The sequence below is a fragment of the Oncorhynchus gorbuscha genome, linkage group LG04 (genome assembly GCF_021184085.1).
Source record: "Oncorhynchus gorbuscha isolate QuinsamMale2020 ecotype Even-year linkage group LG04, OgorEven_v1.0, whole genome shotgun sequence".
Lineage (NCBI taxonomy): Eukaryota > Metazoa > Chordata > Actinopteri > Salmoniformes > Salmonidae > Oncorhynchus > Oncorhynchus gorbuscha.
Window position 1 is genome coordinate 12,742,540 of NC_060176.1, and position 16,320 is coordinate 12,758,859.

Consider the following 16,320-nt stretch of genomic DNA (forward strand, 5'->3'; position numbering starts at 1 on the left):
CCCTCTCTCTCTTGTTCTTTCTCTCCCTCTCTCTTGTTCTTTCTCTCCCTCTCTCTTGTTCTTTCTCTCCCTCTCTCTTGTTCTTTCTCTCCCTCTCTCTTGTTCTTTCTCTCCCTCTCTCTTGTTCTTGTTCTCTCCTTCTCTCCCTCTCTCTTGTTCTTTCTCTCCCTCTCTCTTTGTTCTTTCTCTCCCTCTCTCTTGTTCTTTCTCTCCCTCTCTCTTGTTCTTTCTCTCCCTCTCTCTTGTTCTTTCTCTCCTCTCTCTCTTGTTCTTTCTCTCCCTCTCTCTCTTGTTCTTTCTCTCCCTCTCTCTCTTGTTCTTTCTCTCCCTCTCTCTTGTTCTTTCTCTCCCTCTCTCTTGTTCTTTCTCTCCCTCTCTCTTTGTTCTTTCTCTCCCTCTCTCTTGTTCTTTCTCTCCCTCTCTCTCTTGTTCTTTCTCTCCTCTCTCTCTTGTTCTTTCTCTCCCTCTCTCTCTTGTTCTTTCTCTCCCTCTCTCTTGTTCTTTCTCTCCCTCTCTCTCTTGTTCTTTCTCTCCCTCTCTCTTTGTTCTTTCTCTCCCTCTCTCTTGTTCTTTCTCTCCCTCTCTCTTGTTCTTTCTCTCCCTCTCTCTCTTCTTCTTTCTCTCTTGTTCTTTCTCTCTCTCTTGTTCTTTCTCTCCCTCTCTCTTGTTCTTTCTCTCCCTCTCTCTTTGTTCTTTCTCTCCCTCTCTCTCTTGTTCTTTCTCTCCCTCTCTCTTTGTTCTTTCTCTCCCTCTCTCTTGTTCTTTCTCTCCCTCTCTTGTTCTTTCTCTCCCTCTCTCTTGTTCTTTCTTCCTTTCTCTCTCTGTTCTTTCTCTCCCTCTCTCTTGTTCTTTCTCTCCTCTCTCTCTTGTTCTTTCTCTCCCTCTCTCTCTTGTTCTTTCTCTCCCTCTCTCTTTCTCTCCCTCTCTCTTGTTCTTTCTCTCCCTCTCTTGTTCTTTCTCTCCCTCTCTCTCTTGTTCTTTCTCTCCCTCTCTCTCTTGTTCTTTCTCTCCCTCTCTCTTGTTCTTTCTCTCCCTCTCTTCTTGTTCTTTCTCTCCCTCTCTCTTTGTTCTTTCTCTCCCTCTCTCTTGTTCTTTCTCTCCCTCTCTCTCTTGTTCTTTCTCTCCCTCTCTCTTTGTTCTTTCTCTCCCTCTCTCTTGTTCTTTCTCTCCCTCTCTCTTGTTCTTTCTCTCCCTCTCTCTCTTGTTCTTTCTCTCCCTCTCTCTTGTTCTTTCTCTCCCTCTCTCTCTTGTTCTTTCTCTCCCTCTCTCTCTTGTTCTTTCTCTCCCTCTCTCTCTTGTTCTTTCTCTCCCTCTCTCTTTGTTCTTTCTCTCCCTCTCTCTCTTGTTCTTTCTCTCCCTCTCTCTTGTTCTTTCTCTCCCTCTCTCTTGTTCTTTCTCTCCCTCTCTCTCTTGTTCTTTCTCTCCCTCTCTCTTTGTTCTTTCTCTCCCTCTCTCTTCTTGTTCTTTCTCTCCCTCTCTCTCTTGTTCTTTCTCTCCCTCTCTCTTTGTTCTTTCTCTCCCTCTCTCTCTTGTTCTTTCTCTCCCTCTCTCTCTTGTTCTTTCTCTCCCTCTCTCTTGTTCTTTCTCTCCCTCTCTCTTGTTCTTTCTCTCCCTCTCTCTTGTTCTTTCTCTCCCTCTCTCTCTTGTTCTTTCTCTCCCTCTCTCTTGTTCTTTCTCTCCCTCTCTCTTGTTCTTTCTCTCCCTCTCTCTTGTTCTTTCTCTCCCTCTCTCTTGTTCTTTCTCTCCCTCTCTCTTGTTCTTTCTCTCCCTCTCTCTCTTGTTCTTTCTCTCCCTCTCTCTCTTGTTCTTTCTCTCCCTCTCTCTTGTTCTTTCTCTCCATCTCTCTCTTTCTTGTTCTTTCTCTCCCTCTCTTTCTTGTTCTTTCTCTCCTCTCTCTCTTGTTCTTTCTCTCCCTCTCTCTTTGTTCTTTCTCTCCCTCTCTCTTGTTCTTTCTCTCCCTCTCTCTCTTGTTCTTTCTCTCCCTCTCTCTCTTGTTCTTTCTCTCCCTCTCTCTCTTGTTCTTTCTCTCCTTGTTCTTTCTCTCCCTCTTGTTCTTTCTCTCCCTCTCTCTTTGTTCTTTCTCTCCCTCTCTCTCTTGTTCTTTCTCTCCCTCTCTCTTGTTCTTTCTCTCCCTCTCTCTCTTGTTCTTTCTCTCCCTCTCTCTTGTTCTTTCTCTCCCTCTCTCTTTGTTCTTTCTCTCCCTCTCTCTCTTGTTCTTTCTCTCCCTCTCTCTTGTTCTTTCTCTCCCTCTCTCTTGTTCTTTCTCTCCCTCTCTCTCTTGTTCTTTCTCTCCCTCTCTCTCTTGTTCTTTCTCTCCCTCTCTCTCTTGTTCTTTCTCTCCCTCTCTCTTGTTCTTTCTCTCCCTCTCTCTTGTTCTTTCTCTCCCTCTCTCTCTTGTTCTTTCTCTCCCTCTCTTTCTTGTTCTTTCTCTCCCTCTGTCTTGTTCTTTATCTCCCTCTCTCTCTTGTTCTTTCTCTCCCTCTCTCTCTTGTTCTTTCTCTCCCTCTCTCTCTTGTTCTTTCTCTCCCTCTCTCTTGTTCTTTCTCTCCCTCTCTCTCTTGTTCTTTCTCTCCCTCTCTCTTGTTCTTTCTCTCCCTCTCTCTCTTGTTCTTTCTCTTCCTCTCTCTCTTGTTCTTTCTCTCCATCTCTCTTGTTCTTTCTCTCCCTCTCTTTCTTGTTCTTTCTCTCCCTCTCTCTTGTTCTTTCTCTCCTCTCTCTCTTGTTCTTTCTCTCCCTCTCTCTTTGTTCTTTCTCTCCTCTCTCTTGTTCTTTCTCTCCCTCTCTCTCTTGTTCTTTCTCTCCATCTCTCTTGTTCTTTCTCTCCCTCTCTCTTGTTCTTTCTCTCCCTCTCTTTTCTTTTCTTTCTCTCCTTGTTCTCTCTCTCTTGTTCTTTCTCTCCCTCTCTCTTGTTCTTTCTCTCCCTCTCTCTCTTGTTCTTTCTCTCCCTCTCTCTCTTGTTCTTTCTCTCCCTCTCTCTCTTGTTCTTTCTCTCCCTCTCTCTTTGTTCTTTCTCTCCCCTCTCTCTTGTTCTTTCTCTCCCTCTCTCTCTTGTTCTTTCTCTCCCTCTCTCTCTTGTTCTTTCTCTCCTCTCTTGTTCTTTCTCTGTTCTTTTGTTCTTTCTCCCTCTCTCTTTGTTCTTTCTCTCCTCTCTTGTTCTTTCTCTCTCCTCTCTCTCTTGTTCTTTCTCTCCCTCTCTCTTGTTCTTTCTCTCCCTCTCTCTTGTTCTTTCTCTCCCTCTCTCTTGTTCTTTCTCTTCTCTCTCTTGTTCTTTCTCTCCCTCTCTCTTGTTCTTTCTCTCCCTCTCTCTTGTTCTTTCTCTCCCTCTCTCTCTTGTTCTTTCTCTCCCTCTCTCTCTTGTTCTTTCTCTCCCTCTCTCTCTTGTTCTTTCTCTCCCTCTCTCTTTGTTCTTTCTCTCCCTCTCTCTTTGTTCTTTCTCTCCCTCTCTCTCTTGTTCTTTCTCTCCCTCTCTCTTGTTCTTTCTCTCCCTCTCTCTTGTTCTTTCTCTCTTGTTCTTTCTCTCCCTCTCTCTTTGTTCTTTCTCTCCCTCTCTCTTGTTCTTTCTCTCCCTCTCTCTTGTTCTTTCTCTCCCTCTCTCTCTTGTTCTTTCTCTCCCTCTCTCTCTTGTTCTTTCTCTCCCTCTCTCTTGTTCTTTCTCTCCCTCTCTCTTGTTCTTTCTCTCCCTCCCTCTCTTTCTTGTTCTTTCTCTCCCTCTCTCTTGTTCTTTCTCTCCCTCTCTCTCTTGTTCTTTCTCTCCCTCTCTCTTGTTCTTTCTCTCCATCTCTTTGTTCTTTCTCTCCCTCTCTCTCTTGTTCTTTCTCTCCATCTCTCTTGTTCTTTCTCTCCCTCTCTTCTTGTTCTTTCTCTCCCTCTCTCTCTTGTTCTTTCTCTCCCTCTCTCTCTTGTTCTTTCTCTCCTCTCTCTTGTTCTTTCTCTCCCTCTCTCTTTGTTCTTTCTCTCCCTCTCTCTCTTGTTCTTTCTCTCCCTCTCTCTTGTTCTTCTCTCTCTCCTCTCTCTCTCTTGTTCTTTCTCTCCCTCTCTCTTGTTCTTTCTCTCCCTCTCTCTCTTGTTCTTTCTCTCCCTCTCTCTTGTTCTTTCTCTCCCTCTCTCTTGTTCTTTCTCTCCCTCTCTTTCTTGTTCTTTCTCTCCCTCTCTCTTGTTCTTTCTCTCCCTCTCTCTCTTGTTCTTTCTCTCCCTCTCTCTCTTGTTCTTTCTCTCCCTCTCTCTCTTGTTCTTTCTCTCCCTCTCTCTTGTTCTTTCTCTCCCTCTCTCTCTTGTTCTTTCTCTCCCTCTCTCTCTTGTTCTTTCTCTCCCTCTCTCTTTGTTCTTTCTCTCCCTCTCTTTGTTCTTTCTCTCCCTCTCTCTCTTGTTCTTTCTCTCCCTCTCTCTTGTTCTTTCTCTCCCTCTCTCTTGTTCTTTCTCTCCCTCTCTCTCTTGTTCTTTCTCTCCCTCTCTCTTGTTCTTTCTCTCCCTCTCTCTTGTTCTTTCTCTCCCTCTCTCTCTTGTTCTTTCTCTCCCTCTCTCTTTGTTCTTTCTCTCCCTCTCTCTTGTTCTTTCTCTCCCTCTCTCTCTTTGTTCTTTCTCTCCCTCTCTCTTGTTCTTTCTCTCCTCTCTCTCTTGTTCTTTCTCTCCTCTCTCTCTCTTGTTCTTTCTCTCCCTCTCTCTTGTTCTTTCTCTCCCTCTCTTCTTGTTCTTTCTCTCCCTCTCTCTCTTGTTCTTTCTCTCCCTCTCTCTTGTTCTTTCTCTCTCCTCTCTCTCTTTGTTCTTTCTCTCCCTCTCTCTCTTGTTCTTTCTCTCCTTCTTTCTTGTTCTTTCTCTCTCTCTCTTGTTCTTTCTCTCCCTCTTCTTGTTCTTTCTCTCCCTCTCTCTCTTGTTCTTTCTCTCCCTCTCTCTCTTGTTCTTTCTCTCCCTCTCTCTTGTTCTTTCTCTCCCTCTCTCTCTTGTTCTTTCTCTCCCTCTCTCTCTTGTTCTTTCTCTCCCTCTCTCTTTGTTCTTTCTCTTCCTCTCTCTCTTGTTCTTTCTCTCCCTCTCTTTGTTCTTTCTCTCCCTCTCTCTCTTGTTCTTTCTCTCCCTCTCTCTCTTGTTCTTTCTCCTTCTCTTGTTCTTTCTCTCCTCTCTTTCTTGTTCTTTCTCTCCCTCTCTCTTGTTCTTTCTCTCCCTCTCTCTCTCTTGTTCTTTCTCTCCCTCTCTCTCCCTCTCTTGTTCTTTCTCTCCCTCTCTCTCTTGTTCTTTCTCTCCCTCTCTCTCTTGTTCTTTTCTTTCTCTCCTCTCTCTCTTGTTCTTTCTCTCCCTCTCTCTCTTGTTCTTTCTCTCCCTCTCTCTTGTTCTTTCTCTCCCTCTCTCTCTTGTTCTTTCTCTCCCTCTCTCTTTGTTCTTTCTCTCCCTCTCTCTTGTTCTTTCTCTCCCTCTCTCTTTGTTCTTTCTCTCCCTCTCTCTTGTTCTTTCTCTCCCTCTCTCTCTTGTTCTTTCTCTCCCTCTCTCTTTGTTCTTTCTCTCCCTCTCTCTTGTTCTTTCTCTCCCTCTCTCTTTGTTCTTTCTCTCCCTCTTGTTCTTTCTCTCCCTCTCTCTCTTGTTCTTTCTCTCCTCTCTCTCTTGTTCTTTCTCTCCCTCTCTTGTTCTTTCTCTCCCTCTCTCTTGTTCTTTCTCTCCCTCTCTCTTGTTCTTTCTCTCCCTCTCTCTCTTGTTCTTTCTCTCCCTCTCTCTCTTGTTCTTTCTCTCCCTCTCTCTCTTGTTCTTTCTCTCCCTCTCTCTTGTTCTTTCTCTCCCTCTCTCTTGTTCTTTCTCTCCCTCTCTCTTGTTCTTTCTCTCCCTCTCTCTCTTGTTCTTTCTCTCCCTCTCTCTCTGTTCTTTCTCTCCCTCTCTCTTGTTCTTTCTCTCCCTCTCTCTCTTGTTCTTTCTCTCCTCTCTCTCTTGTTCTTTCTCTCCCTCTCTCTTGTTCTTTCTCTCTCCTCTCTCTTGTTCTTTCTCTCCCTCTCTCTCTTGTTCTTTCTCTCCCTCTCTCTTGTTCTTTCTCTCCCTCTCTCTCTTGTTCTTTCTCTCCCTCTCTCTTGTTCTTTCTCTCCTCTCTCTCTTGTTCTTTCTCTCCCTCTCTCTCTTGTTCTTTCTCTCCCTCTCTCTCTTGTTCTTTCTCTCTCTCTCTCTCTCTCCCTCTCTCTTGTTCTTTCTCTCCCTCTCTCTTGTTCTTTCTCTCCCTCTCTCTCTTGTTCTTTCTCTCCCTCTCTCTCTTGTTCTTTCTCTCCCTCTCTCTTGTTCTTTCTCTCCCTCTCTCTTGTTCTTTCTCTCCCTCTCTTTCTTGTTCTTTCTCTCCCTCTCTCTTGTTCTTTCTCTCCCTCTCTCTTGTTCTTCTCCCTTCTTTCTCTCCCTCTCTCTCTTGTTCTTTCTCTCCCTCTCTCTCTTGTTCTTTCCCTCCCTCTCTCTCTTGTTCTTTCTCTCCCTCTCTCTCTTGTTCTTTCTCTCCCTCTCTCTTGTTCTTTCTCTCCCTCTCTCTCTTGTTCTTTCTCTCCCTCTCTCTTGTTCTTTCTCTCCCTCTCTCTCTTGTTCTTTCTCTCCCTCTCTCTTGTTCTTTCTCTCCCTCTCTCTCTTGTTCTTTCTCTCCCTCTCTCTCTTGTTCTTTCTCTCCCTCTCGCTCTTGTTCTTTCTCTCCCTCTCGCTCTTGTTTTCTCGCTCTTTCTCATTCTCTCCCTCTCTCGTTCTCTGTCTTGTTCTTTCTCTTGTTCTCTCTCTCTCTCTCTTCTGATGGGCATATAATGAAATGTTCCACGTCCATGTCCCTGCTGACATTCACTCTGGGTCTAAGTGTGGATAAGATGTACACATCAAAAGCTCCTTTTTATTATCCTTAATTGAATTATATGTTCACACTGTTGATTGAGTCACACTCACATTTAACTGCAGCCATGTATGGAAGTTGTGAAAATAGATGTCTTTATTTGTCCGGGGTCCATATGCTGTATGAAGTGACAATTTGAATGGCATGAATGTGTTATGGTGAACTCAATACCAGTCTGGACACATACCTGTATAATACCCTTTTCCCCCTCACTAATTGGGGAGAAACTTAATACTGGGCTCTATTAATAGGACACTCTGCTCAGCTGTGGATGAGTGTCCCTGTGGTGGGGAAGCAACATTCCATCCTTAAGTCTGACCCTGGTACAGTGGTTAGTGACCACATTATAAATCCTGCACTTGGGCCCTGCTACACTACCTTGAATGCCATCGGACGCTTTAGTGTGTGTGTGTGTGTGTGTGTGTGTGTGTGTGTGTGTGTGTGTGTGTGTGTGTGTGTGTGTGTGTGTGTGTGTGTGTGTGTGTGTGTGTGTGTGTGTGTGTGTGTGTGTGTGTGTGTGTGTGTGTGTGTGTGTGTGTGTGTGTGTGTGTGTGTGTGTGTGTGTGTGTGTGTGTGTGTGCGTTTGTCAGTTCCACTGTAACATAACCTGGTGTAGAGGGTTCTGTTTTGGTCAGGCCTCATGGTTCGCTGTGGTCCTGGTGGCCTTGGAGCCTCCTCCACTTGTCCCGAGCAGGAATGTGTGAGCAGTTTGGAGTGCCTGGAGTGGCTGGCTTAGAGCTCCCTCCCTGTTGTGGAGACACTCAAGGAGGCCCTCAATGCTCCTGTTTCTCCCAGTGGAAAAGCAGAGGGGAAACAATGAAGGGTTGGGCAGCCAGGGGAAAGGCAGGGTGAGGCATCGTCAGCACTGGTGAAGTGTGTGGGGTCAAAGGTGAGGATGAGAGGGGACAGGGGATAGGGGAACAGAGGAAACTAGGTTTGGCACCCTCTTAAATCCCAAGGAGACTCTTAAAGAACAGCAACACTTTCTTTCTTTCCCCTCTTTCTGGTCTCCTTCACTATTTTCATTTCCTTGACTTGTTGTCCCTGGTTTCTTTTCTTTTCTGTTTATTTTCTGTCTTTCATTCTGAAGGAGAATGATGATTTAGGTAATGACTTCCTCTGGACTGAGTGCATGGTGCATGGTGTATGTCTCTGGACTGAGTGCATGGTGCAGGGTGTATGTCTCTGGACTGAGTGCATGGTGCAGGGTGTATGTCTCTGGACTGAGTGCATGGTGCAGGGTGTATGTCTCTGGACTGAGTGCATGGTGCAGGGTGTATGTCTCTGGACTGAGTGCATGGTGCAGGGTGTATGTCTCTGGACTGAGTGCCTGGTGCAGGGTGTATGTCTCTGGACTGAGTGCATGGTGCAGGGTGTATGTCTCTGGACTGAGTGCATGGTGCAGGGTGTATGTCTCTGGACTGAGTGCATGGTGCAGGGTGTATGTCTCTGGACTGAGTGCATGGTGCAGGGTGTATGTCTCTGGACTGAGTGCATGGTGCAGGGTGTATGTCTCTGGACTGAGTGCATGGTGCAGGGTGTATGTCTCTGGACTGAGTGCATGGTGCAGGGTGTATGTCTCTGGACTGAGTGCATGGTGCAGGGTGTATGTCTCTGGACTGAGTGCATGGTGCAGGGTGTATGTCTCTGGACTGAGTGCATGGTGCAGGGTGTATGTCTCTGGACTGAGTGCATGGTGCAGGGTGTATGTCTCTGGACTGAGTGCATGGTGCAGGGTGTATGTCTCTGGACTGAGTGCATGGTGCAGGATGTATGTCTCTGGACTGAGTGCATGGTGCAGGATGTATGTCTCTGGACTGAGTGCATGGTGCAGGGTATATGTCTCTGGACTGAGTGCATGGTGCAGGGTGTATGTCTCTGGACTGAGTGCATGGTGCAGGGTGTATGTCTCTGGACTGAGTGCATGGTGCAGGGTGTATGTCTCTGGACTGAGTGCATGGTGCAGGGTGCATGTCTCTGGACTGAGTGCATGGTGCAGGGTGTATGTCTCTGGACTGAGTGCATGGTGCAGGGTGTATGTCTCTGGACTGAGTGCATGGTGCAGGGTGTATGTCTCTGGACTGAGTGCATGGTGCAGGGTGTATGTCTCTGGACTGAGTGCATGGTGCAGGGTGTATGTCTCTGGACTGAGTGCATGGTGCAGGGTGTATGTCTCTGGACTGAGTGCATGGTGCAGGGTGTATGTCTCTGGACTGAGTGCATGGTGCAGGATGTATGTCTCTGGACTGAGTGCATGGTGCAGGATGTATGTCTCTGGACTGAGTGCATGGTGCAGGGTATATGTCTCTGGACTGAGTGCATGGTGCAGGGTGTATGTCTCTGGACTGAGTGCATGGTGCAGGGTGTATGTCTCTGGACTGAGTGCATGGTGCAGGGTGTATGTCTCTGGACTGAGTGCATGGTGCAGGGTGTATGTCTCTGGACTGAGTGCATGGTGCAGGGTGTATGTCTCTGGACTGAGTGCATGGTGCAGGGTGTATGTCTCTGGACTGAGTGCATGGTGCAGGGTGTATGTCTCTGGACTGAGTGCATGGTGCAGGGTGTGTGGGTGAGGAAAGGCCTTCTCTGGTTTGTGGTTATCTCCTAGAACAGCACGGGGCAGTTAGAGTGGCATCAAAGACCAAGCACCTTGACTTGAACTACTATATCTCTGTCTCTGAAGTGCAGTGGGTTTGCACATGTTGGCAGTTTAAAAGCCCTGTATCCTGTCCTATCAAAGCTTTATGAGCCCATAGGGACCATAAAAAGACAAGGCCCCCTGGCCTTGGGCTGGTCAGTGGGCCAGAGAGGGCTGGGGAGGGCTTGGAAGGGTTGAGGAAGGCTGGGGAGAGCTGGAGATGGCTTGGGAGTTTTGAGGAGGGCTGGGAAATGTTGAGGACGGCTGGGGAGGGTTTAGGAGTGCTGGGGATAGTTGAGGAGGGCTGGGGAGAAAGTGAGGACCGGAGAGTTCAGTCTCATCTGTGGCAACGTCTTCCCAGATGAACTGACATGATAATGGATTATAGGATCACTTATGTAACACCCACATCCAACTCCTGTCCAATCCCATACACTCCCCATAACTCTGTTGACCACCTTGAGCTTCCTGTAACATTCCCAAACTATTCTCACTTCCAAGAATATATGCACATGCACGTGCAAGCACACTCGCACACTCGCACACACACTCGCACACACACACACACACACACACACACACACACACACACACACACACACACACACACACACACACACACACACACACACACACACACACACACACACACACACACACACACACACACACACACACACACACACACACACACACACACACACACACACACACACACACACACACACAATCTCTCTCTACTGTGATTGTTTCCAGCCTGAGACATACCTGTGTCCAGGTTGCTGACAGATACATGGGTTGGTGTGTGTGTTTGTTTTCTCAGTAGGGGTCTTTGGGCTGCAGTCGGAAGCCATGATAAAGATATCTGTGTTTGGACAGACACTAGTGGAGCTGAGAGAACACACACTGCTCTAAAGACCACAGATATGACAGGATGTGTGAAAGGCCACAATAACAGGGATTGTGCAGAGAATGTTTTTTATTCCATTTCTTTTGAGCAATGAGAAAATTCACGCATTTTCATTTGATCACTACTGAATTATGATTCTAGCTGGCTGACTTCCCTAGCAGGTTACGTGTAGTGTTATAGTGAGTGATAATAGCCGGCTCATCCTCTCAGCAAATGAGTTAATGGGACCAGGGTGATGGTGATATCCATCCAGTACAGGGAGACGTAGAGCCGTGTACAGCCCACAGACCGCTTTAGACACAATGGGGACACTCACAGACAGGGCTGCCTGCCTGGGCATCTGCTTCCATAGGGATCCCACTGAGTGAGAACACACATTTAACCATCTGTAGCTCATAGACACACAGGGAACAGAGGAGGATAGTGAAGAGTGGAGAAGAAAGGAGTGTTATTTTGGATGAGTTGCAAGAGGTGACGTCTTTAATCTGTGTCTGTGGGAATAAAGTTTATGAGAGTGGATTATTGAACGTGGGTGTGTGTGTGTGTGTGTGTGTGTGTGTGTGTGTGTGTGTGTGTGTGTGTGTGTGTGTGTGTGTGTGTGTGTGTGTGTGTGTGTGTGTGTGTGTGTGTGTGTGTGTGTGTGTGTGTGTGTGTGTGTGTGTGTGTGTGTGTGCGTGTGTGTGTGTGCACGTGTGTGCGCGTGCAGGTGCGCTTGCGCATGTGTGCATGTATTCCTTAAAAGTCGTAAGTTTAAGTCATGACTTACAATGCATTTGTACTCTGCTATGGATGAGCCAAAACTAGGTACTAATGACACAATAACAAAGAACTAGTAAAACACAGTAGAATCACACCCAGCTGTCATGATGAAATGAGATTGACCTAACTGACACACTGAAGGCCACATGACTCAATGGCCTGTACTGAGCAGTGTGTCCACGCACTGTTTCTGGAGAGGATGAGCGAGCTTAAAAGCTTCTGACAGTAAGATGTGAATCATCAGTCGTTTCATCAGAACATCACGCCCACCAGGGACCTCGGGAGAGCGTTGTGACCGATACCGCTCCCTGTATTCTAGTAATCCGTGGGCCAACCAAAACCTCACTCCCTTTCTACATGTCTCAGCATTTCTGTATAACTTGGGCTTCTGGAGAGTGCAGCGTTCAAGTGAATAGTAAATGGTAAAGTCAGTTCCCTCAGTTACATTTACAGTATTTACATGATCATCAACCATGACCTTAATTATATGAAATAAGTAGTTGTTTTTACTCTGCTTGTAACCTTAACAAAGGTCAACTCTAGCGCTCCCGTTAACCCATCTCTTTCACACACCTCTGAAGCTCTTAAATAAACAGACAGCGGATTTCAAGGTGTGTCTGTGGTGGAGGTGGTCATATAGAAGCTCGGAGGTGTGTGTTTGTTAGCACACTTACATTACCTCTCCCCACATCAAAAGTCAGCAGCACCTGCGTTTGCTTTAACTGCCACTGTGCTGCCAATGTCAACAAACACACACACACACACACACACACACACACACACACACACACACACACACACACACACACACACACACACACACACACACACACACACACACACACACACACACACACACACACACACACACACACACACACACACACACACACACACACACACACACACTCTCTCTCTCTCCTTGCACAACACTACACAGGGTCAACAAACCTGCAAAACATACTCAGCATTATTCAAATTAAATTGGCACCTGCAATACGTGTGTACCCCTTAGCTAAGCATCCCAGACAATAAAGCATGGGTGGGTTTGGGTATATTTTCTGTCTAAATATGCCAGGCTGTTTTGGCATCAGCCAAACTAATAATGTGACGCACATCAAGGATGCCCCTCCCCCCAATGCAGTGTGTGTGTAAATAAGAACAGTTAACATCAAGTAATGGTTCAAGGAAGAAACTAAATGAGTACCGACCAAAAAAGGAATGCAGGTAAATCAAATGGAATCAAAGGTTATTGGTGGCACACAATTTTGCAGGTATTGTCGCAGGTGCAGCAAAACGCTAGTGTTTATAGCTACAACCGTGCATTAATATCTAGCAATACAATAACAATACACACGCTATCCAAAAGTTTGTAAAAAATAACAATTGCAGACACTTTGCAATGATGGAAGCCACAATCTGTCTGCAAATTAAAGCTGATCTACAAACTAAATAAAATATATATAATAAAAAAATGTATTAAGACATCAGAACAAGCAATGTCAGAGTCAGGATTATAAATATATATGTACTGTATGTGATGGTGTGTACAGACAGTATGGACAGTATATGAATAGAACATGTGTGTACAGCAGTAGTTATATATGAGGAGCCTAGACTAGAATACAGTATGGATAGAAAGTAGGTAAAACAGACTGTAAACATTATTAAAGTGACCAGTGTTCCATGTCTATGTACATAGGGCAGCAGTCTGTAAGGTGTAGAGTAGAGTACCAGGTTGTAGCCGGCTAGTGGCAGTGTCTACGGTTCAGGGCAGAGTACTGGGCAGAGTCCTGCTAGTGGCATGGTCTACGGTTCAGGGCGGTGTACTGGGCGGAGTCCGGCTAGTGGCAGTATCTATGGTTCAGGGCAGGGTACTGGGCGGAGGCTGGCTAGTGGCAGTGTCTATGGTTCAGAGCAGGGTACTGGGCGGAGGCCGGCTATTGGCAGTGTCTACGGTTCAGGGCAGGGTACTGGGCGGAGGCTGGCTAGTGGCAGTGTCTACGGTTCAGGGCGGGGTACTGGGCGGAGGCTGGCTAGTGGCAGTGTCTACGGTTCAGGGCAGGGTACTGGGCGGAGGCTGGCTAGTGGCAGTGTCTACGGTTCAGGGCAGGGTACTGGGCGAAGGCTGGCTAGTGGCAGTGTCTACGGTTCAGGGCAGGGTACTGGGCGGAGGCTGGCTAGTGGCAGTGTCTACGGTTCAGGGCGGGGTACTGGGCGGAGGCCGGCTAGTGGCAGTGTCTACGGTTCAGGGCGGGGTACTGGGCGGAGGCCGGCTTAGTGGCAGTGTCTACAGATCGTGATCTGATTGACCAGTGTGACAACAGCCTGACCACAGCTCTACTCTAACCCTTATCCACCCCATGTTCCTGTAACGTTCTAACCTCAGTGGACTGCTCAGGCCCTGCAGGTCACCTCCCAGGCTTCCACACACTGCACTCACATCCGCCCTGGTGTGTCATACACTGGAGGAGAAAAAGGAGGTAGTGACAGAAATACACTCATCACAACTGATCCACAACTGTGGTTATGATCCCATTTCAAACCAGCCTATACAGTTACTGTATCTGATAAAGATGGAAAGCATTTCAAGCAGAGTCAGGTTTACTCATACAGTAGCCTAAAACTGTTTGACTTTGCGAATGTATCGTAGCGTAAATACTCCTATTACATCAATGCCAGTGTGACTGACCCGGGGACGCGAGTGTCCGATATAAGCAGCATTTTCCCGGAAACGCAGATGAAAATGAATCTATTTCTGCCTCTCCTTCCTGCTATGCTCGGGCAGATGGGCACACTGATGGTACCATAAACTCAGATCACGGCTATCTCAATAGCCCAAAGATTCATGATTTACAAACTGTCCTTCCTGTGTGGTTTCGGTACCTGTGCCAACCCTATAGCATATGACTGTCATTGGCTGCTGTTGCGTTGTGTTTGACCTTTGACCTCAATCTACAAAAAAAAATACATATATAACAGCCCTAGTCACCCCCCCTGAGTGACAGGAAATGATGTGCTGCTGCCGTGGCCTCCGCGCTGCTGAGCGGTGTGGCTAGGGGTGCTGTGAAACAGGCAGCAAGATATTACCAGATAATAAACGGTTATCATGTCTCAAGACTGAGAGCGAGAGAGAGAGAAAGAGAGAGAGAGAGAGAGAGAGAGAGAGAGAGAGAGAGAGAGAGAGAGAGAGAGAGAGAGAGAGAGAGAGAGAGAGAGAGAGAGAGAGAGTAGTATGTTTGTGTATGTGAGAGAGAGTTTATATGAAAGAAAGAGACTGAGACAGAGAGAGCAGGAGTGAAAAATGAGAATCAGATTAGAATACAGTATGTGCATCACAATATACTTATGTTACATTATTGGACATCATTTTGGCCTTGTCGATGGACTACTTTGTGCACATTTATTTATTTGTTGACACTCCTCACTGGATATACAGATGTATCCAGAATCCTATCTATCCACTGTCGCATACATTATACAACACAACTTGTACTACCACACACATATTAGAGCCTTGTCATGGGCCTCTTTGTGCAATTTGTCTGTGGTGCCACCGATCTTCTCTGCTTCGCCCGTACATGTTTTCTGTTTGACTGTCTGTTCTCTGTCATCCTTCCTCCCTCTCTGCTCTACTCTAAACCACCACGCTCCCACACAGAACAGCCCAGCAGCTGAACAGAGAAACAACAGGCCACCTCAAGATTTAAAGAGACAGGAAGCTGAATTAGCTGAGAGCAGGGTGCCCATGTTAATATGCATGTTACATGTCAACCATACATTCATTTGATAAGTATTTGATTGCTTATGTTTTTCCTGTGCATCCTGGTTTCACTTCAGCACCTCTCAGAAGACTTCCAGGTGAAAGGAAACTTTTCAGGTTGCTTTTGTGCTTCGTGAAATGACTCTACTGGAAGATGAACAGTCACAGACACCTTGCAGGGGCTAAGTCTGGGAGCTGTCTTCCAATATCTGATCTCAGAGCAGTTCATTAGTGCGGCCTGCAGTTAGCTATCCTCAGATGACCTGGGTTTGACTAATATCTGGTTCTGATTTGGATCAGACATATCACACACTCAGTTTTCATCCACAGACACAGCTAATGATAACACAAGCCACTGTTGTTGAGAGAAAGAGGGACAGAAAGAGAGATTGAAAGATAAATAGAAAGAAATAGAAAAATTACAAGAGACAGCGATAGAGAGAGCGAGAGAGAGAGAGAGAGAGAGAGAGAGAGAGAGAGAGAGAGAGAGAGAGAGAGAGAGAGAGAGAGAGAGAGAGAGAGAGAGAGAGAGAGAGAGAGAGAGAGAGAGAGAGAGAGAGAAAGGGAGTTAGGGAGAGACAGGAGACAGTAGAGTACAGCTCATGTGTGTCTAAGGGAATGAGACTAGCATGGCCTCTATCACAGCCCCTAATAGAAACATGGACTGTCCCCTTATGGGCTGAGTTTGAGAATAAATCCTCCACCCCCCGTTCAAAGCACGAACCTGTCAAACCTAATCTAAGCTGCTCTCCCCTCCCCCACTGCCCCCCCCCCTCCTCCTCCCTTGGCGGACAAAGCCGTTCGCCGCCTCAGGCAAGGGCTGGGAACACAGGAGCAAAGTTACAGCCAAGAGAGCGGTAGACTAGCACTAGCGCTGACAGGAAGCCTCACCAGTGTCTGTGTCTCTAGTCTGTAGAACCCACACTTCTCGTGGACGACCTTAAGATCTGGACATGTGAAATGACTGATCCGGGGTCACATAGCATTGCTTTGGAAGCCAATTAAAATATATTACCCTGTGAAATGACTGTTGTTTGTTGTTCCCAATAGCCTTTAGAAGAGAAGGGAGAATGTAAAATAGATGACAAATTCTGCAAGTATCATCCTTTTGACTGAGAACTTTAGTGCCATTAAGAATATGGCTAAGAACAACAGGCGAATGGTCTTTTTAAAGCGACCACTGGTAAAAGAGAACATATCTGTGTGATGTCATCTGCATGTCTCCTCTGTGTCTGTCACTCAATGTGGTTTCCACCACAGGACACATACAGCTATTCCCATAGGAACTATAAGGCTAGCCTCCATGACAGCACAGCTAGGGGACAAACATACCAGCAGACATTCAACACAGACCTAGAGTCAGTTTGGGGGTTTTACTAATCACAGAGATGGCTTTGAGGTGTGATGATGATCTTAGAACAGTG